This window comes from Triticum aestivum, chromosome 1B, assembly GCF_018294505.1.
Source record: "Triticum aestivum cultivar Chinese Spring chromosome 1B, IWGSC CS RefSeq v2.1, whole genome shotgun sequence".
Taxonomy (NCBI): domain Eukaryota; kingdom Viridiplantae; phylum Streptophyta; class Magnoliopsida; order Poales; family Poaceae; genus Triticum; species Triticum aestivum.
This window is the reverse complement of record NC_057795.1, coordinates 207,079,051-207,101,624: the sequence shown is the minus strand read 5'-3', so window position 1 is coordinate 207,101,624 and position 22,574 is coordinate 207,079,051. Positions and strand designations below refer to the sequence as shown.

The 22,574-nt window shown below is 45.8% G+C and overlaps 1 long non-coding RNA gene across 9 annotated transcripts; it reads left to right on the top strand.

The window, feature by feature from the left end:
* The first annotated feature begins 14,026 nt into the window (after nt 1-14,026).
* LOC123116278 (uncharacterized) lies at nt 14,027-17,926 on the top strand. Of its 9 annotated transcripts, none has more exons than XR_006457024.1 (8): nt 14,027-14,447; nt 14,656-14,760; nt 14,871-15,090; nt 15,168-15,424; nt 15,940-16,054; nt 16,135-16,475; nt 16,774-16,858; nt 17,024-17,926. It is a non-coding gene; the product is annotated as an uncharacterized lncRNA (long non-coding RNA). The 9 variants fall into 9 exon arrangements; XR_006457013.1 differs by having other exon boundaries at nt 15,940-16,165; nt 16,367-16,475; XR_006457021.1 differs by having other exon boundaries at nt 15,940-16,475; nt 17,024-17,219; nt 17,334-17,926.
* The last annotated feature ends 4,648 nt before the right edge of the window (nt 17,927-22,574 follow it).

The window sequence follows — 22,574 nt, the reverse complement described above, 5'->3', positions numbered from 1 at the left end:
TGCTGAGTCGATGATGGTGATGCCGTTGCGGTGGGTGCCGGCGGCAGGGAAGGAGATCTGAGGCGGCGAAAGACGGTCAGGAGTTGTGATGTCTGGTTTGGTGGATGCTTCTGTCGATGGAGCAACTCAGGTGAGGTGGACGACGTCGCGGCAGGAGCAGGACAAACCACACAAAGTTCCCTTTGACACCTACCTGTAACTGAAGTAATTATGTAAGGGCTCATTTGGCTTGCATGATTCTAAAAACGTAGGGATAGGAAAAATGCCAGAATAGGATAGGAATGCACATGGTAAACAGAGCATTTGTAAACACATGATTTCTGTCAACTTGGGTGTTTGGTTCACAAGAATTGGAAGAGCAGAGGAATGCAAAGAAACATGGCCAAAATAAAGTGAAACCATATGAAAGCGTGTACAGTTAGAATGTTATTCTGCCACATGCACTTGGTCTTGTTTTCATTCATAGGATTTCTAAAAGTAGGTCCAGGTTGATGTTTTGCTTCATTCCTTTCAACAAAATGCATGAATAATTGAATAGTAGAGTGCCATAGGAAAATTCCCTATTGCTATGTTTTTCCATTGAACCAAAATAGCCCTAATGGATCGACATGAATGTATAGTAATAAGTGATGCAACAAGTGTACAACCTCTTTGCCGTAGCTGTGTCGACCTCAGCATCATTGGGTTGGTCGCTGAAGCAGTTGAGGCAGACGTGGCCGTCGGAGGTGTGGTGGAAGATGTGAGGAATCTGTAGACGGCGTCCAGGGCGCTGCTCTGTTGTGCTGGATCGTTCTGTCGTTGGAGCAGCTCCGGTGAGCCGTAAGACGTCAAGACTAAAGCAGCACAAGACAGACATCGTCAATCTCAAGTGGGATTCTAATAGCATCTCCAATAGATGATGTAAAATTTACATCACCAAAAACCACCTGACTACAACAGTTGAGGTAAAAACTGTTGACTCTGAACTTAACTGTCGAAACTGAAATTTACTGTGGAATCTGAATGTTACTGTTGAAACTGAACGCAGTGGTAGCAGAGAGCCACTTAACATGTAGTTTAGGGAGGGCCCGCAGTTCATCTTCAACCTGCACCCCCTTAGCCGCCAGCCACCACCGGCCGAACCGCCGGCCCCAGCGCCGCCTCGCCGCCCCGAAACAACTCCCCACCGCCGGTCCGCTGGTCCGCCGCTGCCCCGCCACCCCGGCCAGCCCTCTAGGCCCCCTGCCCCCACCCTCAACCCTAAGAGAGATAGTGGGGTACCTCTCCGTCGGGCCCCCCTCCCCACTGCGGGTGGTTCTTCCTTAACTTTGGCGAGCCCCCCCACCCCCTGAAAATCGGCTGACCCAAAAGTCGATTCAGTCGACTGAAGTGTAGCTAAATCAGAGCAGAGCAGCAGCACGAGTGAGGAGGAGAGCAGCAGCAGCTGCTGCGTGAGTGAGTGAGAGCCAGAGCTGTAGCAGCTGGGCGAGCGGGCGATCAAGCGAGAGCCGGAGCAGCAGCAACAGCGCGTGCGAGCGAGCCAGAGCTAGAGCAGCAGTAGCAGATCCGGCTGGTATGGGCGCCGCCGCCGAAGGGGCCTCACACTGGGGGAGAGCCGCCGTGGAGATGTCTCCCGCGGCGCCGGCTTCAACATAGCCGATCCATGGGGGTGCAGGATGGAGCACCGTCGACGCCGAGAGGTCGAGTAAAGGAGAAGGTGATGCGATGAGTATACAACCTCTTTGGTGGCGCCGAGTAGGCCTTGGCTTCGTCCGAGGAGTCGGTGAGGATGCTGCGGTTCCGGTGGAGCAGGTTAAGGCGGTGCTGTGGGGATGGAGCAGCCACGATAGACAAGGTGATCGACGAAGCAGCTCCGTGGAGGTGGGGGATGGGGTTGCTGAACCGGCGGGACGACGAGATGGATGACGGATCCTCATCCGGGTAGGTGGACGAAGGACGTCGAGCTGTTGCGGTGGACGATGTCGTCAGGGAAGAGGCTCCGACTGGGCAGCGGTGAGGTGGCGGACGGAGGAGGGTGGGGTTTTGCGGCTGGAGCGGAGAGGTCATGGTGGCCTGGGATTTCGGATGGCGAAAAGGAGGCAATGGGAGGGGGACACGCTTGTCCAAAATGTAGGGTGTGTTACAAAAGTACCCCCACCGATTTGAACTAGCGGCCCTTTCGGCTCAGGGTTAGAAGGGGGATTTCGCGTGTCGGGATTTGGTAGTTGGGGGGAGTTTTCGCGCGCGTTGTAATTTTGGGATAGCAAGGCGCGGGTTGTGAAGGCGCCAGTTTTGGGAGCACAATATCTGAATTTTTGGGATATAACAAGGCGCGGGTTGAATTTTGGGAACAAGCCTAATGTGTAATATTGTACTTGTACTTACCAAATCAATTCGCACTTCCCTCAACCAAAAAGAAAACGAAAAAAATAAAACTATTCACACCACACAAAGAGAGAGTCTTGCCCTGTTTTACTATACAAATGCTATTCAAAGCTACTCCCTCCTTCCATCTATATAGGGCCTAATGCGTTTTTTGATGCTAACTTTGACCAAATATTAGATCAATAATATATGACATGCAACTTACACAAAGCACACCGTTAAATTCATCTGTGAAAGGAACTTCCAATGATATAATTTTCACAATGTGCATGTCATGTACTATTAATCTTGTCAATAGTAAAAGGCGGTCTTAAAAAATGCATTACACCCTATATAGATGGAAGGAGGGAGTATGAATCCATGTTATGTCCAATTAAGTTTTTTCGCGGGTTGTATAATGCATGTAACCTACTCATACCAACATTTTAGTGCATTCCAAATGTCTGTACTACCACTGCAATTCAAACTGAATTTGAATTCGTTTCTCTATTTCAATAAGAATCTACAATCATGATTGTTGCCAACTTCAACCATCATTCGTGTATTACCTTAATAACACACCACACGATTACTATAGAGATAGATATGAACTATGTGTACTACATGAACTCGAATTCTATTTTTTTGAATACACTTGATGTTGATTCCAAATAATAGTACATTTGATGTACTAACTATACATTCATAATCTAAACCATGTTCCATATGTACACCGTGTTTATCACACAAACGATAGTGCCCTGCCCCCTACATTATGACAAGTATTTAGAGCTAAGCTGCAAGAGCCACACATTAGCCCAAATTATAATCAATGTTCTATAGATTATACGTAGTCCTAGCAAGATGCCCATGCGTTCCACAGAACATCAACATGATCAAGGGGAGGCCTAATTTGCAAATATGGAGAGGGGTGTGGGTATCTTTTTTCAAAATTGCCATAGTTTCCTTCCTATCCGTCAGATATAAATCGGACGACCTATATTGCAGGATGGCAGGCACACCATCATCAACAACTCTGTTTTTTTATAAGAGTAGAGATAAAATATATTATATGTAGTATAACATGTTCATGACCACACCATGTGTATCACCGTTATATATATTCACACATGCATCGGTTTAAAACACTATGATAAATTCTTCAAATATCAGAATTCGCTTTTTATAATGAAATATGATCTCTATTCATCTTTTACACCCACACAATCCTCTTATCTTTGTAGTGTAACATCCCAAATTTTCAATGTGGAATGTTATACATTAGATCATCATTTCATATCATATTTTATTGCATTTTGGCTTAATCCTGGAAATTTTACGCAACTCAAGGACCCACAGAGAGAGTTGGGGATTTCGTTATTTTCATATATGAGTTTTTCTCAAATTTTGAAAAGAGGATCGTTTGGTTTTAATTATTTTCTCTTCGAATATTTCTTTTATAAAATAAAAGAAAGGGAATAATATGACTTTCCCAAAATAAAGAAATATTGGCGATTTAATATTAAAATCAAATAAGAATTTTATTCGGAGTTTTATCGCTATTTTATTTGAGTTAGGAAACTATGCGTTTTCAAAATTGCATTTTAGGCCTAAATAAATGTTCACTTTGTCCGCTATATTTTTAGAGGACGGGGAAATTTTATTTTAGGATTTTTGGAGTTAGTTTATTATTCCTTTTATTTGTTTTTCCGCGCGGAATTATTTAAAAAAATAAACGAACCGACTCTGGGCCGTAACCGGCCAGGACTTTCCCCAGCCGGCCCTCTTATAAAATCATCATTGGCTGGAGGAAACACGTGTCGGGTCATTGTTGGGACAGATGTTATCCACTCATTGGACAGAAGGCGCCTATGATACGTCGACACGTGGCACGGCCCAACAGAGGCCCATTCCTGTGAAAAGGCCGGCCCATTTGACTTGGTCAAAAGGTGACGGGCCGGCCCATGGAAAGCCTGTTAACGGCCTGTTCGCATATAGCCCATTTACAGCCCGCTAACCCAAGGCTCGTTACGCCCTATTCGAATTAGGCCCAGTAGCGTCATCTGGGCCATCCAATATGATTCCAGCCCATTTTCACTTCTGGCCCATGTATGGCCCATGACGTCTTTCGGCCCATATGAGGCCCTATGTAACTCTTGGCCTATTAACGACCCGTGGTGAAACTGGCGTGCAATGAACAGTGTATCACTTTAGACCCATTACCGGCCCGTGGTGAAACTGGCCCGTAATGAACAGTGTATCACTTTATACCCATTAAGGGTCCGTTATTCAGTTGGGCCGTTTCCAGCCCATGTTATCTTTCGGCCTTCTCAGAGCCCATTTATTCTTGGGCTCATTTACAGCATTCGGTTACTTACAGACCGTTACTGTCATTTTCTGCTTGTGGGCCAAATTTAGCCTATTGTTACAGTCGGCCCGTTTGTGGTCCGTTAGTTTGTTGGGCCATTTTCATAGCATGACCAAATACGGCCTATTAACGGCCCGTTATGGTCAGCCCATAAAACGTACGATTTCCATTATAGGCCCGTCTATGGCCCATTAAAGGTCAGTACAAGATCCATAAATGAGTCGACGACCCATGGATCCTACGTGACGTAGAAAGCCCATGGACACTGCGAGACGTAGAAGGCCCATGGACACTGCGAGACGTAGAAGGCCCATGGATCCTGCAAGACGTAGAAGGCCCATGGATCCGGCGAGACGTAGAAGGCCCATGGATCCTACGAGACATAGAAGGCCCATGGATCCAACGAGAAATAGAAGGCCCATGGTCGGGCGAGTTGGCCCCCTTTTGAACAATATAGCATATTCAAAGAATTATCATACTCAATACTATCACCTCTAAAAAGCATACACTATACAACAAAGAGATCAAGGCATAGAAAGGTAGAATAATCCTACACTATACAATAAAGAAATTACAGCCGATTATACCCACTGGGCATTATGGTACGGCACAGGTGATAATAAAGCATACACAAACAGCAAATTACATACACTGGGCAAATACGGCTCATACATCATGGACGCACACCAACTTAACTCCATTTGAACTATAATCTCTTCAGAAAATAGGATTGGCCAATTTCAGATAGCACAAATTCCAGTCTGCAAAATCTCCAATTCCTTCATGGTTACCTCGGTGTCTTGTTTCATTTTTTTGACTCCTGCATCTAATACCTGCATGTCCAGTCTCAACTTGTTGATTATACATTGACAATCATGTACATGTTGTCTTGCCACCTCTAGTTGATGCTCGAGAACATCAGCACATTCCAATTCCAATCCATAATCATTCGGTAACGGCCATGCCGCACTGCTCACAGATTTTTGTGTTGATGTCACTTCATCCTGAAATGTTTCTGTAAGTACACATGACTAGGGCAAAAATATAGTTACAACAGTGAAGCGAACAAGACACTATTTTGTACTACATGGAAAAACAACACTAACAATAATGTTACACATCACCTTCACAAAAAAATGTTACACGTCATGAAGCATAAGCAGGTGATATTTTAAAAATTATAAAAAAGATAGTCTGTGCAGCCTGCATACAAAAATTCCTCTTAGCTCACCAAAGGAGCATGATGTTGGGGCCCAATCGAAAACACAGACAAGTTACAAATTTAGACAGCACGTTGCGTATAAGTAAGCAAGCAGTTGGCCATTCTGTACCTCAATTAAAGTCTTAGGGAGCATAATGAACAGCAGAGGGTTTCATACAAACATACTACAACAGGCAAAACTATGCAATCATTAGCGTAGTATAAACTAGATTGTGAGCCTCATGCAATAGTTGGTTAATAGACTTCAAAGCTTCAGGCACACTTCGGCAGAGTAATTAAATGGCAAGGCCTTTAATTATGTCAACTAATAGTGATAAAAGTACCAAACATCAGGCATAATTATTTGGGCATCTTATTAAGTGAGGACAAATAAAGCAATTCAAAAGAGAAAATTAACTATGCCTGAAACAAACAAGGAATTGAACTGTTGAGTTGCATACAGTGACTTACCTTAGCAGGTTGAAGAGGCTCAGTGCAGCTCCTACTTCTCTTGCAAGGCTCCTTCCTAACATCTTGTACTTGGAAATCCTCAATCTTATCTTTATTGCACCCCCTCTGCAAGGTGACACAAACTAGTTACCCGTCTCCTTGGAAGATAAATATGCATACTTTCCAGTCTGTGAACACAAAAGGATGAAATTATAACAAAACAACACCACATAATGAAACATGCCGCATCTCTTGCACTTGCACACAATGAAATGAGCATTTACTATGTCTGCACTATGTAAAAACTAGGCATACCTTCGAACTAGACCTCCAAGTACTCTTGGAGAGCCTACTGTAGTGTACAGCCAAACCTTTATGTCACCTATGAGTTAGACAAGGCCCCACTACAGCAGCCCTTAGTGTTTAAATCGTTGACAAGCTCTGTTAGAGTGTTAGATCAAGAACAACAAGTAATCAAAGCAAACAGTCCTAGTATGGCTGGCTGATGCAAACAAGCAATTGAACAGATGTGTGAGAAAATCTTACATATCAAGAAAAGAAGCAAAGAAGGAGGCTTAAAGACCATCACTTGACTGACCAGATTTAAGGGGCATTTAAACATCATGTGCAAAGTATGAACTAACATAAACATTGCATATTCCAGATTCTACAATGGAATGCACATGTATTAGGTTATGCCATGTATGATGATGCCTAAATGTACAGATAGCAGGCAGGAGTGATTCATCATTGCACGCACAATTGAATTGCAGGTTAAGGGCCAGTTCGATTCTGCCTTTTCAAGGTATATTGTCAAAATAAGCCATAAAAGATGTAAAGAAGTCATTTTTGAGTTATGGGCTTGGGCTTAACTAATTTCTCTTTGGAGGGGGGTGTTTCGGGTAGAACCTCACTAAAAATTGAAGGGAAGGGAAATAGTGAAATGACTCTGTTGTCTGCCTATATTACACTCAAAATGCAACTGCTGACGCCCGTGTCACACCTGACCCTCAAGTAAAAACAAACACACAAGCATTCATTGCCCTGCCCGCTTGCATCTCCTCTCCCCTTTCCCTCTACCTCGATCCCCTGCCTGCAGCACTAGGGTTCCTCCAGCGAGCCGTTGCCACTGGTCCCATCTGGCCTGGTCCTTGATGATGCTATGTCCAGCTAGGCTACATGGCGGGCGGGTAGGGGCAAATCTCCCTGGCTGCTCCTCCCTCTAGTGCCGCCCCTCATTCTCATGGTCCCCAGCAGCTGCTCCACTGTGGTTTGTCCAACGCACTACTCTGGCGGGCACTGCACAACAACGGCTGATTCCACACTGCGGCAAAAGGCACCTTGTTCCCCCTCCCCTCCTCCCAGGCCATGGCCTTGAGGTGTTGTTGAAGGATGAGCTCATCCAACAAGGTGAGGATCTCCTCTGATTTTTTGCCAAATTTTCATTCTGATCCACTATACGATGAATTGCTATGAGCTGCTTCTGCTGCCGTTATATGATGCATTGCTATGAGCTGCTCCTGCTGCTGCTATATGATGAATTGCTATGAGCTGCTGCTGCTGTATGATGAGTTGCTATGAGCTGCTGCTGCTGCTATATGATGAATTGCTATGAGCTGCTGCTGCTGCTATATGATGAGTTGCTACAAGCTGCTCCTGCTGCTCCTATATGATGAATTGCTATGAGCTGCTCCTACTGCTGCTATATGATGAATTGCTACGAGCTGCTCCTGCTGCTGCTATGTGATGAATTGATATGAGCTGCTGCTGGTATATGATGAATTGCAGACTGCTGCTGCTGTATGATGAGTTGCTATGAGCTGCTGCTGCTATATGATGCTTTCAGGTGGTGCTGCTATATGATAATAACCAGCCACTTGAACCATCGAATTTCAATAAATAATTGTTCTTCATTTAAATGTGGGTCATGTGTTCTTCGTTTAAATTAGGCAATGGGATCTCTATGGAAAACATTGACCAAACTAGATTGTGCCAAGTAGATGGTATCTTTGTATTTGCATTTTGAGCAAATAGTGATGGTATGTTTTCCTATCATATTAATTACTGCACTGGGTTTACTTTGTGATGTTTGCAAGTCAAATTAATTTCCATATGGGCAGCAAAATGAAAAATATATATAATGCAATCTAGACTTTCCACTGATCATACCAAAGATAAGCTGAAAACACAATGAAAAGAACTGGTTGGCGTATTACATGGAGCTTATATTCACAGGTGCTTATTTTCTTAGGATAACTCGTAATAACTGTCCCTAAGAAACTTGGCTAATAGAACTGGCATACAAATAACATGTCACGATGATTGCAATGGAGAAGTGACGTACCATAGCACACTGTATAGGCTCACCGCTGCCTCTCCTTTTTTTGCAATGTTCCATGAAATTGCCAGATACATCTTGTACTTTTTCATTGTGTAACCCTATCTACAAGTTGACACGGCTAATTTCAGACATCTCTACATGACACTACATTGCATATCCCTTGCGCATATTTAAACCACCAATTAACGATTGTGTGCGTACCATAAACTAGCCATGACTCTGTATGCTGGACTGGCAGGCACTCTAAGGGAGCCTAATGTAGTGCACTGGAATTCCTACATGCCACCTACGATTTTGTGTAATGTACTGCCCCTGTTCCTAAATATATGTCTTTGTAGAGATTCCAGTATGGACCACATACATATGTATATAGATGCATTTTCGAGTGTAGATTCACTCATTTTGCTCCGTATGTAGCCTATAGTGGAATCTCTAGAAAGACTTATATTTAGGAACGGAGGTACGAGGTAGTATCATGTATGACATCTACATATCTAATTTAGCAGCCAGTAGTAGAAATCATTGTCTGCACAAAGGGATTACTGGTGGAAAATCCTAGCAAAGCACGCTGGCAGGCACAAAACAATACAAGAGAGAGAGACGCGCTTACAAGATCATAGCAATGCCTAAGTCCAGGATCTTGGTTGGCCAAGCTGTTAGATCCAGAAGAAACATTGTCCTTGTAGTTTTTGCCAGCTGCATAACAGGTAACAGCGACCGGTTAGTATATTTGAAGTACATCAGGTAGGTGATGCTGGACGGGTTTAAAGGTGACAAGTACCTAGGCTGTGGCGGGTGCTTGGCATCTCTCCAGACGGTGGGAATCAGGTTAGAAACGTCGAGGTGATGACGCTGCGCTGGCTGTCGGGGTCCGGTAAGGAGATCTAGAACCGTTGAGTAGGGTGTTTGTGGAGCGGCGCCGGTAGGGTGGACTATGGTGTGGGCGAAGCGGATCTGTGGCCGTGGAGGAGGGCGTAGGTGAAGCTGCTCCGATGGTTGGGTTAAGGATGGTGTCGATGACGCAGATCTGCGGCCGTGGACGGGGCGTCAGAAGCTGCTCTGGTGGTTGGGTTAAGGATGGTGTCGATGATGCGGATCTGCAGCCGTGGACGCGGCGTCAGAAGTTGCTTCGGTGGTTGGGTTAAGGGCGGTGTCGATGATGCGGCTCTGCGGCCGTGGACGGGGCGTCAGAAGCTGCTCCGGTAGGTTGGATGAGGGTGCGAGGAAGCGGATCTGAGGCCGTGGACTTGTGATTTGGCAAAGCGGCCCCGTTAGGGTTGAGAATGGTATAGGCGAAGCTACTCCGGTAGGGTTGACGCTGGTGTCGGCGAAGCGGCTCCGGTAGGGTTGAGGAAGGTGTCGGCGAGGCGGCTCCGGTAGGGTTGAGGAAGGTGTCGGCGAGGCGGCTCCGGTAGGGTTGAGGAAGGTGTCAGCGAAGAGGATCTGAGGCCATTGACGGGGGCTTCGGTGGGGCGGCTCCGGGGGGTGTGGACGAAGCGTCTCCGGTGGGGAGTACGAATGAGCCGCTGCAGATGTGCGGCGGTTGACGAGAGTACCGGCGAAGCAGATTCGGCACTGTGGACAAGGCCGACACTGAATGGGTTGTGGTACAGTGGTGGATGAGCAATCTACTTGTTTCTAGGGGAGGTGGGAGGGGTAGATGCGGCCACAGAAGCAGATCTGGCGAGGTGGATGCCGCTGGCAGTGAATGGGCTATGGTACGCTGGTGGATGAGCAGTCTAGGGTTTTGAGAGGGGAGGGGAGAAAGGGTGATGAAGTATGGACGGCGTGATGTAAGATTCTCTGGTGCTATGGAGTTAGTCGTTTTTGCGAGAGGGGGAGAGGAAATGGGGGTGCCGTGTAGTGGGGGGATCCGGAAGTTACCAAAGCAGCCCCGACCTATCATGTAGATGAGGGCGGTATTGTAACTATTGGTCTCCGTGCACCAAGGACAAAAGGGGGATTTCGCATGCTAAAGGTGGTGGAAATTTTAGAAGGAGGCGGGAGATTTTGCCGCCCGCGGGATCGTTCGTATCTAGTTTCAACTAATTTTGGACCGTGCTAGCGGGAAAGTCATGCTAGACTATGTACACGGGGCACGTGTCAGCAGTTAATAACTGGTGTGAAGTCCACCCCAGAAAAAAAGACAATAACTCGGGATGATGCGCCGATAACTTGGATGTTCACACGGGCGCGACCAATCGGAAGGGTGTAGTGGCACGTTCACAAAAAAGGGATGAAACGCTCAGCCTATGTATTTCTTGTGTAAATAGATAATTTAGTGTCATTGGTTATTTACTTTAAACATAATGCATTGACATGTTATTGTAGAGGCCCACAAAAATAAATGGATATTGTAGTTAACTACTTAAAAGTGTTACCTCATATGATTACATAGCCGCCTTTTCATAAATTGCGTACCCGTTGAATTCATATATGAATATTACATATATTACTTAAAAATAGAAACTTAAATCGTCCAAGACTAATGAATTTGAATGCAAGAGTAACAATGGTTCATGTGCATGATAGCTACATTGGTTGTTTGAAGAAACATCACTGTAACTTTGGCATGCACAACTGAAAAGGTTTATTTAAATAGAAAAAAATGTGATATGTGAGTGTTCAATCTTTATAGCGTTGAATTGATATTGTATCTTTGGCCACGATACAAAGTAGATATTGACTTATGCTCAAGAGATGCACGTCCACGATCGCTAGATAGTGATACGTGAATGAATTGTGCAATCTCTCTCACACGCATACATATCTCATTTCCCTGTGGGCATCGGAATCACACACGTGCACTTCGTGTATTTCTCTCCCTCCGTCAGGGTTAAATTCGTCTTTCTACCCCATCCTACAAGTCTCTCACACAGAAACACACACGCTCTCTATGTCTAACACGCCCACCCCTTTAATTCCGCCCACCCACAGCCACTAATGTCTCAACGTATAATAATGTCTCTCACACATATGCTATCTACCTATCCCTTAATATAGCTAGATATGTGTCACACAAACTCCTTCTTCCTACTAACAAGATGCCCATGTGCGTTGCACGGAACATCAAGATGCATTTGTATGAGAAGTTTATCTTGTGGGAGAAAAGGATGAAGGAGGGAATGCCTTATTTGCAAATGCGGGGAGGGGTGTGGGTATCTTTTTGCAAAATTGCCATATTTTCGTTCCTATCCGTCGGATATAAATCAGATGGCCTATATTGCAAGATGGCAGGAACACCATCATCACCAACTCTGTTTTTATAAGAGTAGAGATATGTGAGTGTCACTACTCCCCCACACCCACACACACTTCCAAACACCGAAGGAGTAAGGTGACACCTCGATCTTGATACTAATCTATCGACTGGCTTCTCTCTCAAACACACACACACACACTACCCGACACCGAAGGAGTAGGGTGGCACATCGATCTTGATAATAATCTATCGACTCCTATTTCAAACACACACACACTCGCTAGTTGTGCCTCTGTGCCTACCGCGCACACTCTCGATACTTATTTCTCTCCCCCCCCAACAATGACAGCAGAAGGGTGACAACTCGATCTGATCATAATATGTCAATTGGTTTATCTCTCAAACATTGTGTCTCGGTGCCTCGCTCGGTAGCCCCCTCGATATGTAGACTTCTCGCGCGCGCACAACTGTAGTGACAATGACGCTGAACCCAGTGTGCCTTGTTTTTACCGGCCTCATGTGATAGTTTTCACCATGTTTTCTGTTAATTAACAAGGCAACCTTTTCTTTGTTACTACTAGTGAATCTGAAATTATTCGGGGCAGACATAAAATATATCACTTCAACCCAATTATCGCAGCAACTATTTTAAAAGAAATTAGCTAGCTGCCCGTGCGTTGCACGGAACATCAAAATGCATTTGTATGAGTAATTTATCTTGTAAGAGAACAGGCTGAACGAGGGAAGGCCTTATTTGTGAAGGTGGAGAGACGTGTGGGTATATTTTTGCAAAATTTCCATAGTTTCTTTCCTATCCGTTAGATATAAATTCGACGGCCTATATTGCAGGATGGCACGCACACCATCATCACCAACTCTGTTTTCTACTCCCTCCGTTCGAACATACTTGTCATCAAAATGGATAAAAATAGATGTATCTAAAACTAAAATACGTATAGATACATTTCCTTTTATCCATTTTGATGACAAGTATTTCCGGACGGATGGAGTATTTGTCTTTTTAGAGATTTCAACAAGTGACTATGACCGGACCTTACCAACATATTCAAAAAAGTAGTCCATAATGTTAATGTTACCCTCTTTTCTTAGCGGTGCAGTGCCATCTGGATATCTCATAAATAAATCAAGGACAAATCTGACCCCTTCCTGAAAAGACATACGTAGCAAAATGAGTGAATCTACACTCTAAAATATGTCTACATACACATCCATATGTGGTAGTCCATTTGAAATCTGAAAAAAACAAATATTTAGGAATGAATTTAAAACAAAAAAGAAGCTAGCCAACTCAGCCAACCAGCGCTCCCCCAGATTGGGCCTTCGATGGCCGTCCGATCTGCCTGTTGGCGCATCTGAACCGTGGGATCTTCACCTACAGTCAAATCTGATTTTACCTCGCGGTTGTTTTCGTACGCCAATGACGAGTGGGCTCGTCTCACGCGTTCCTTGGCTGGGTCAGCCGTGCCTATGTGCAGACGGATTTTCCCATCGGCTCCTTGCACGCAGCCAAACCTGGCCAAACGGGCCGGTCTTGTCGGGCCAGCACGATAGCCCGTGTGCCTGGCCCGTCACGGGCCGGCACGGCACGTGGTTTAGTGGGCCGTGCCTGGCACGTGGCCCGGCTAGGGCCGTGCCTGGGCTGCCTTGCCAGGCACGCGTGCCAGCCCGGCACGGCACGACTAGCGAGCGGGGAGGAGTGCCTCATACAATCGACAGGCAAGAAGGAGGATTGTTTTGTCTAAAAAGACTAGCGAGCGGTGGGAGCGGCGCTTCATACGATCGATAGATTAAAAAATTCATGCGCTAGTGCGCTCCTTTTTTTCTTTGAGGCAACACTAGTGCGCTCCTGGCAACGAGCAGTCGAGGGCGTCCCGTGCTTGCGTGCCTACCGGGCCAGCGTGCCAGCACGTTTAAGTCAGGGGCCGTGCCTGGGCCTCGGATGTCAGCACGCGTGCCGGCCCGGCACGGCCCGTGTAATAAGCGTGTCTGGCCGGGCCGTGCCGTGCCTGGCCCGTGTAGCTCAGGCCGGGCCGTGCCGTGCCGGGCCGGCCCATTTGGCCAGGTATGCACGCAGCGCGTGAGACGTGTGTTGGGCGTGAACCCTAGCCCCCCAATCCAGAGCCGCCACACCTCCCCCCTCCTCCTTCCCTCGTCCGCCACCGCACTCCCTCCCTCCTCCCTCGTCGCCACACCATCCGCCGTAGCACCGCGCGCTCGTTCTGTCGTCTCATATACCATCGCTGCCGGCCCCTGCCATGGTGTCACGGCGCTCTTCCTGCGCCCTCGCGTCCGACCTCACCAGGTCGTCGATCTCGGCCTCATCGGCTTGCTGCGGCGGCCGCTCTCGACGCCGTCCTTGCGACACGACAACGGCAAACCCGAGCGCGGACAGCTAATGTGGTGGTGCAGCGGACGGCAGCCTTAGCGGGCGAGCGACGGAGACTGCAACTGGTGCATGAGCTCGCACCTCAATGCGTCGGTGCTTGAATAGCTCGCATCTTCACGGCCACCAAGTGCACAGGTGAGTCTCCAACCATCTCTCTCTCTCTCTCCATGGCCCTTTCCCCCACCTTCCCTCCTCACTTGATGGCACCTTGCTCTTGTTTCTAGGGTGATTCATAATCTGTACACATAATTAAGACTGCTGATTTCATCTACCTATAGTATGCAATTAGTAATGAGATGCATAAAACTTACTGGTACATGACATGTTGATTAAATTTTGACAGGCCAGTAGTTAAATTTTCTGCGGATGAGTCCTTGTCGGATGGATGGTGACTAACGAGATGCACTTCTTTGCCACAAGTAATTTTAATAAAGGGATTGTGTACAAGGTAAGATTACCAGGCATAACTGCAATGCAGCTAGCAAGTGTTCCAGGATTGAATGTTGCTAGATTTCCCCAGAGGCAAATGTATGACTTACTTGTTGTTGACTTTCATAGTGTTCAGATCTTTTCTTGTGAGAAGGATACACAAAATCAAGTTTTTTGTCGGTAGGAGATTTTTTCGCTGTCCAACTGTTCAGTTCCACTGGAACAAGGGGTCCACTGGACTTCTATTGTTTCCGAACTTGATGTGGATAAAATCAACCAGAGTATTATGGTGAAACCAAGTTTCACCACTTGACAACTTACAGGGCCTTTCAAGGAATTGTTCCTGTCAGTAAGTTCTTAGTTTATGATATTCTTTATGAGACTGTTTTTTAATGTCTGGTCATTAACTCTATCAGTAATTTGCAGAAAATGAGGGGCCAATGTATGATGTTCAGTGGTCTTCTTCAGGTTCTGAATTTGTTGTGGTCTATGGATATATCCTTACATCGTCCTTACATGAACCATAACATTTCTGGTTTAATGTCTTTGTTTTCTACAACTGTTCCTTGACTAAATCTTGGTTAGGCCGGCCAGAGCACCAATATTCAGCCAAAAATGCAATCCTCTTCACGAGCTTGGTGAAGGCCATTATAATACGATAAGATGGAATCCTGAAGGGTGATGTAAGTCATGTAACCTTGCAATAATTTGATCAGCCGGTCGTGCTATGTTCTCTGGTCTGAGTGGGTATATATGCACACCCTTCTGTTTAGTTTGGTTATTAGCATAGCAATATGCGTCTAACAAATTGTTCATGTTCTTAGCAATATATATATATATATGCACACCCTTCTATTATAGTTTGATTATTAGCATAGCAATATGCGTCTAACAAATTGTTCATGTTCTGTTATTGCTTGCTTTCATGTAAGAAAAAAATCATGTTTATCTTGGTGATATCCTTAACCCAAGTTTCTCCACTAATTATTGTTATACTTGGACATGGTAATTTGCCTGGTGATATTGTCACTAAAATTTGTATTAGACAATAGCCTTAACAGTTAGAATGAGTAAACATTCTGATTGGGGAAGTCTTGTCTGGTTTAAGAGAGCCTATGACAGACTACAAAAGCAAAAAAGGGCATGCTTTGATATTTCTTTATGTGGTTGCCACATAGCTCACAGTTTTTTTGTCCAGCTTTCTGGGACTATTCAGAAAGAAATTAGTAGGGAAAACAAAGGCTAAATGGCATGTGCGATGGTCGCCATTTTCTGATAGTCACTACAGCTCCAAGGCTTCAAATAGATAATGAGTACATTTCCTGCAACTTTAGCATGATAATGGAAATGGTGGAGGATCCTTACATGATTATCTTCATATTTCCTGGTGCAGTTTAAGAAGATGTGTTGAAAAACTGTATCAGGTATGTCGACAGCATAACAGGTTTCTCTATAATCTATATCCCTTGTTGGTACTAAAAAATTAGCGACATGTCGAAGAAATAAATATGCAAGCCCTCACATTGCCCTCATGATTGTTGCTTCTGAATTGTACATGTTGAATAGAAGCCAGAATATCCTGAAAGACTTGGTGACATTGCTGACCTCACAATATCTTTGTATAGCATAAAAATGAAGAAACAAAGAAGTAATGTTCCAGTATATTTGCAGAGGTGAAATATTAACGCCAGTTCGAGCGCACCGGCCTCGATGGCAAGAGACCACTACCATCAGGTTTGCTTCCTCCTTTGCTTGTCCGGTTGCTAGGTTAGTGGTTCATCTTTTTCATAGCAACCTACATCTTTCTATAGCAATAATTTGCTTCTGAATCAACATCTTACTTGTCTACACCGGTTTCTGAATCAATATTTTAGTTGTTTCTGAATCAACGTTTTAGTTGTTTCTGAATCACCATCTTAGTTGTCTACATCTATCACCATCTCTGTGGCATCTGTGTCTATTTCCCTTAGATGGTTCTCCTGTGTGATGGTTAAAAAATATAAGGTTTGCTGTGTGATATTGCTTTCTTCAGTGTAGTGGTATAGCATACTGTGAGCAATCAGGAACAAAAACAGGAGGTTTAATTTTCACAAATCGGTACTGCATATTTTTCAGAAGTACGTCCACCTTCTGCACAATGCCCTTGCATTTGTTTTCTTATCAAATAAGTTTCTTTCTGTAGAATTTGTTCAGTTCTTGTCTCACTCACACCTCAAAATGCAAGTTTGGGAGGGCGGTGCTGGTATAACTGATATCCCTTTGATCTTCGTTAACTTTTGCAGGATATGCATTGTGATTGAACATGAGAAATCATTTACCTCCCTGTACTTCAAGGTGTGTTCTGCTCTAAAATGACAAGCACCCAACGAAGTGAGAGCGCAAACCACATGTTGAAGAGTTATATGCCACCTGCTAGCCCGATGCACATTTTTGTGAGGCAGTATATGAGGCTCCAGTTTGACCGTGGGAGGGAGGAAAGTTACGAATTGACTATTTGTCAGAAAAACTGATGTATCTGTTTGTTATTCACCGTTGCTGATTAATTTTCAATTTTTCATTCTCAGTAAAACTGATGTGTGCTGATGGTGGCAGGGAGGTGTGGTGAGGAGAGCAAATCTGGCAAATGGCAATAGAGCAGCATGCAAGCAAAGTGTACACTCGTGCTATGTTTTGGAGCCCCGTCGAAAGGTTTGGAGGCCCAGGAAGGTAGTGTTGGGGCGTCCGTCGGCGTGAATGCGCTTCAATGACTAGCACCACCGGAGTGGCAAAGAGGTGTAGGGAGGCCGTCGAACAGCCGGGAGAAAGCACCACACGAGGGTCTGAGCAAGCATACCAGGTTTTGCAGCATCTGCCCCCGTGAAGGCCACAAGCTGACGACATGCCCTGATCGTGGAGATGCACCTAAACAGCCCCGCAAACCCGGAAAGTGCAAGAACTGTTGAATGGAAAGGCGCCGCAGGAACACGTGCACACGCCTACTGGGTGGTGCACATATGTAGTCTAGAAGATTTAAAATTTCGTGTGTAATGTGTGATTCAAGAATTTTCTGGTGTGTGTTGTGAGCCATGCTCCACGATTGTTCCTCCAGTGCTTAATCTTAGTGCTATTGTATTCCATAGTGTTGTATGGTAAGTCTGTAACTCAACAGAACTTCACAATTATGATAGAAAAAATGTTGGGCGTGACATCTACATTTTCCAATCTGTTGCATTGTTGGTGTGCATCCCAGAAAAGATTTTGTGCGAGACGGGCTTGATGAAGCATGTCGTGGGTGCCGGTGATGAGATTCAGCCGCGTTTCGATTCCGTTGTTCCATTGCTTTGTCAGCATGAAGGCTGTGTTTGTAACACAACATTTGCAGGTCGCGGGCAACTTCAGTACGGGGTCTACAGCTGACGCATGGAGCACGACGGCGGCACATGTTTAATCTGCAGTGGTTGCGGAGGAGGTATGAATCAGCCAGAGCCAGTTTTTCATCAGAAGGTCTACTGAGTTGGTGCAGATGGAGGTTTGTCCGAGGGGACGGCTCGGGATAGCTCAGGAACAATGCTGAGCCGTGCGCTGAAAGCCTGATCCGCCCTCTGGACGATGCCTCCGTCACAATGAATGCGCCCAGGCCCACCAAAACTTCAGACGAAATACTTACTGAATACAGCTATGAGTACATAGAGGGGCGCTGATCCAAATGCAGGTTGGCGGCTGAGATTTCAGGAGCAGCTGAGCCTGGTCTCAGAATCGAATATCCGCTCCTTAACTGGATTTGTACATGGTGTTAAGTATACATATGTTCTTAGGCAAAAAGATATGTACTTTTTTTATATACAGAAGGGTCTAAATTCTGCGTAGTCGCTCAAACAAAAGATTATATATTTTCAACTCGATGTGGTTTTGGATGAGACTCCATGTTATCAAAGTAAAACGTGCATTTACATCTTATTGTAGAAAAAATCTATATTATATTTATTCAAAGGAGTTAAATTTGTTATGTATGTGCATGCTCATAACCAAAACAACTAATACATGTATTTTTACAATGCGCACATGCATTAAAAAAGATACATGTATTTTCAGCGGCATGATTTTGAACGGGACTTAGTGCTACCAAATTAGAATTGGTATATACAGCTCATTATAGACAATAAAATACCGTTGTTTCATACTAAAGGGGATTAGATTTGGTACATAGATTTTGTTCAAATAGAATTCTATGCTACCAGATTTAAATGTGTATATACATCTATTGTGGACAACAAGCCCCTGTTTTTCCCAAGAGAGATTAAAACTATTGTCATGTGTGCTTGCCCGTAACAAAATCAACTAAACCATGGATTTTTCTTCATCGCTAACATGGAATCAGCAGGTCTCTGCGCCATTTGGCGCAACGGGTCCACTAGTAGAGTATATATAAGAGTAGACATGGAGATATATCTCCAGCATGGTCTACAACAAAAATGTGTTGGGCTGGTTAGCGCCGGATGCTCGCAACGCGATGAGATGAGTTTGAATTCTGTCTTTTAACTTTAGATTTGTACATTATATATTACTCTATTTATTTAATATATACTTCTTTCGCTACTGTACTGACAGTGGAACCCACAGAGTACATAGAATATTAAGGATGGACTTGTTTCTTTTTAACTTTCTGTACGAAGCTGTAGCCACCCTGCAAGTCACGTGTACATGTACATGCAATTAACTTTATAGAGGGACAATCATACACGCAATAACTCAAATGGATTGGATGTCACTCTATTATTTCCAGCATAAAGAGCATCTCCAATGGCGGCAAATTTCCTCCCGCTTCCTTCCGCGGAGGACGACATCAAACTCCAGCGGCATACATTTTTACAACTCTAACCAACCAGATGAAATTCGTGCAAACATGGACTGATTTCATATAAGCATGAAGGATTTCGTATAAAAAAGCCGGATCTTCATATAAACATGATGGATTTCATTACATTTACATGAACTAAGAGGTGCCAATCTGGCTCTCTTGTATAATTAATACTCCCTCCGTCCGGAAATACCTGTCCTAGAAAAGGATATATCAAGACTTATTTTAGTTCTAAATGGCCGCCGCGGATCCCTTTGTCTCCCTCATGTCCGTCAGACACTTGCCGGGTCGACGAAGATCCTCGGAAGAGACGAAGCAGCAAAGAAACCACCTGAATCCGCGGTCGTCACCTCGGCGGTGGCCTTCATGGGTCCCAAGTGATGGCGGCCTCCTGTGTTCTACTTCTCCTCGATGATGGCGGCGGACACGAAGAAGCTGGCCACCAACTCGTCGCTCTCCACGCACCCGGCTTTTGTCTCTGCCTGCATGGTGCTGCCGCAGGCACGGGAGGCGCACCTACAGACACGGGAGGCACGACCACCGCAGACACTAGTGACACGGTACGACGCGGCAGCGATGGCGCCCGTACCGGCATGCTGGTTGCCGTGCCGGCGTGGAGCAACTCACCACTCCTCATCGAGCTGAACTGGAGCAGCGAGTTGCTGAACCACGCGCCTGCTTGGGGCGGCAACTGGCTTCGTCGGGCCAAGCGAGGTTGGTGAAGCACCGAGCGGCCTCGCCCGTATCCGGAGGGCTCGGCGGGCCACCCAGCCGGGTAATATGCCGGAGAACGGCTCATCGGAAGCCATCGGAAGGGTGGAGAAAATGGTGAAGGAGGAGATGGGGGAGCGGCGGAGGGGTGCAATTCTTTCCCGCTGTCTATCTGGCTTCGTGTAAATAGAGGGAGGACGGTAGGAGCTTGGCCGGCGTCTGGCCTCGTTTAAACTGAGGGCGTACGGGAGGAGCTCGGCCGGTGTTGCGTTTAATTCTGGCCCGCTCATGAACGGACGTGTGGCCGGAGTAGGATTCTCGGTTTGCATGCGGGTTTAACGGAAGGGTTTAATGGAGGCGCCGGGCGTGCAGCGGGCGGTGCAGTACTATTCGATTTGACAGCATTAATGAGCCGTCAAATCACAAAGGCCCTCGCCTCTCGTGAAACCGACCGAGCTAGACTGCCCCGCCCTCTAGCCTTTTAAAAAATGATATACTCCACATTTGTACAGTAGTTGTATCGATGGATTGCGACATGGAGCAAAACTTAAAATTAAAAAAAAGGTGGTACATATAGAGAGCGCTCGTGAACTATGTGTCATACATGGCAATAAATAAAGTACTACATAATACTTATATGATACATGGCGCAAGAGTACTAAGGCTGGTCATAGTGGGGAGTAACTTAGACTAGTAACATGCATATGTTACTAGTCTATGTTACTACCTCTATAGTGCATAGTATCATAGATTAGTATCATAGGTGGTCTCATTTATTGCCATGCATGACACATAGTAGCATCACATTTATTATGTTACAGTATCTACCTATGTTACTATGACCATCTCTTTCTTCTTTAATTGCCTGCCACATAAGCATGTTTGCGAGTCTCAAGTGCATGATACTACTTATGTTACCCTCACTATGGCCAGCCTAAGTATTATTAATACAGTTTTGCTAGAACTCATCTAGATGAGATATAATTTGGTCTCATTCATCTTTATAGCCATTGGATGTGATGCTATAAGATGTGTGTGTGCTGACGTGGGTTGTATTTGTTCTTGTGCAACGAACTGACCACTGCATGTCATGTTTGATAGTCTCAAGTCATTAAAAGCACACAAGCCCCACATCTCTTCTTGGTTGATTCCTCTATTTATGTCAAAAAATAAGAAACAACGTGAGAGTTAATGCACCACGCCTATGTGTTTACTAGTATTTGGTTTTCGTAAGATGACTTAATACTCACCTAGACGGAGGGAGTCTTCGATTTGACAGCGGGCGGCGCAGTTCCCGATACGCCTTTAATGCAGACGAGGGAGGGAGTAGCGGTTCCCGATATGTTGAACGGCCAATGCATCCTCCTTTAATTAATGCATGAGGGAATTAATGGGAGGAGGTCCGGGAAAAGAGGCTGCACGATATGAATGCAACGCAGTTTGCCCTCAATGCCTCATATAAAGGCCCCCCTCCTCCATTCCAATGCATCTACCACATCGTACGCACCTAAGCACTTGCCTAAGCACCTACACTAAGCGCAAAAGAGCTCGCTCCAGACCCATGGTGGCGATGCGCCTGAGCGGCCAGCAGCTACACCAGATGGTCCACGACGCCGGCCTGCGCCATGGCGCCGTGGATCGTCTCCAAACGGTGTTGGAGACCGGCTGGTGGATGGCCGCCGTCGACGCCAACTACGACTCCCAGTTGGACCAGATGATCGTTGCCACCAGCAACAAGTTCACCGTCCTCAAGAAGCTCGCGGACGACATCGCCGTACTCCTCCAGCCCGCGCGCCCGGGCTCCTCATTGCCTGCCACCCTAACCGGCCTCCGTGGCCGGAACCTCTTTCAAGCACTGGTGGCCCTACGACTGCCCGCCGACGCCACGAAGAATGTCCACCTGGAGGTCGCGCTCGCCGCGAGGCGCCTCGCCCTGCAAGAATTCGTCGACCTACACATCCACGCGTACGAGAAAATCGTGTACATAGATATCTACAAGGCCAGTGAGGACGCTACGATGTTGGCCTTCCTCAACCGGCTGGAAGCCTTGGATGCCTTTGTTGAGAAGCACCTCGACCTCGCCACAAAAGATGCCGCTCCTTAGCCGCCGGTCGGTGGCCCGGCGCACTAAGTTGAGGAGGAGGAGGTCGTACGTTCGTGGATCCATCTTTCTTCTTGCCTTCTGAAACCACCACTGTGATCACATCATCATGGCCTTAATTCTTATTGTGCTGTTGCATTCTCATTCCAGTCAATACCGACATGTGCGATCCCTTTGCTTAATT